Source organism: Triticum aestivum, chromosome 5D, assembly GCF_018294505.1.
Source record: "Triticum aestivum cultivar Chinese Spring chromosome 5D, IWGSC CS RefSeq v2.1, whole genome shotgun sequence".
Classification (NCBI taxonomy): Eukaryota; Viridiplantae; Streptophyta; class Magnoliopsida; order Poales; family Poaceae; genus Triticum; species Triticum aestivum.
The window spans coordinates 29,108,037-29,109,513 of NC_057808.1; positions in this window are offsets into that span (position 1 = coordinate 29,108,037).

The window sequence follows — 1,477 nt, forward strand, 5'->3', positions numbered from 1 at the left end:
TAGGAGGGGTCGTCAACTCCGTAGTCGAACTGGACAGCAGCAGTGTCGGTCTCGTAGTCTACCGGAGAGAAGAGGGGGGAATAAACAGTAAATACAATGCAAACATAAGCATGACGATGCGTGACATGACAATGAGGGGTGCTAGGTGTGCCCTAACACGACAGTAGGTGGTACCGGCGAGGGGGGGGGGACATCCGGGAGGTATTCCCGATGTTTCGCGTTTTCGGACAGACGGACCGGAGGGGGAAAGTTGCTAGTTTGATAGGTTAGGGAGGTGTGGTGGATGAACGGACTGCGTATTCGGATTCGTCTCGTCGTTCTGAGCAACTTTCATATAGAAAACATTTTCATCCGAGTTACGGTTTAAAAGATATGAATTTTCAAAGATTATTTGAATTTCTGGAATTATTTAATTAACAGAAAAGGGATATGACGTCAGCATGACGTATGAGTGACGTCAGCGGTCAACAGTCCGGTTGACTGGTCAAAACTGACACGGGGGACCCACCTGTCATAGACAGTGGGTTAACAGAAGATTAAACTAATTAATTTTTAGTTAATTAACTACTGGGCCCACCTGTCAGTGAGTGATTAGATTAATTAATTATTTTTATTTATAAAACATTTTCCTTTTCTCTTTTTTATATTTTTGCGGCGGGGCCCGCATGTCAGTGGCTGGGTCTGCCCAGTCAGCACGTTGACTGGGTGGACCCAGTCAACGGGGCCCACGGGCCCACTGGCAGTGGCACTGGGGGGGGCCCAGGCCAGCCACGTCGGCGGCCGGCGCCGGAGCAACTCCGGCGACCAAAACAGCGGCGGCCCCTCGCCGGAGTTGGCCGGAATCGCGCTACGGGGCTCGGGGAGGAGCGGGGCTAGGCCCATTCGAAAGGGCTCGCAGCGCCGCATCCAGGGGTGGCCGAGGCTTCGCCGGACTTGGCCGGAATCGGCGCCGGCGAGCGGCGGAGGCGGCGGCGCGCACGGGTGCCCGACGGAAACGAGGCTACGGCGGGCTATCGAGCAAGCGGAGGGGCTGGGAGGCATCTACGCGAGGTGGGGAGTGCAACGGGCTTGAGCCCGTGACCATAAGGTCACCGGAGACCCGCTGGCGGCGAGCTCCGCGGCGCGGCGTTAGGGCGCGCGCGGGGAAGAAGCTAGGGGGCGCGCGAGAGAGAAAGGACAGGGGAGGAGGGGGGAAGAGGCTCACCGCGCGGCACACGGAGACCGGTGAGAGCTTAGGAGCAGCAGGTCGGCGCCGGGGAAGGAGGGGGTCGCCGGCGTCCGAAGTTGAAGACGAGCTCGGGGAGGCCGTTGCAGTGGCTCCGAGCTTCAACGGAGAGGCGGAGGTGGTGTAGTCGAGGGCGGCGACGGCGTATGACACGGCGAGGTGGCGATTGGGGCACGGTGGCCGTGTGAACGACGGGAACGGCGGCGAGCGCGTCGGGCGTGGGGAAGAAGAGAGCGGCGCGGATCTGGGGGG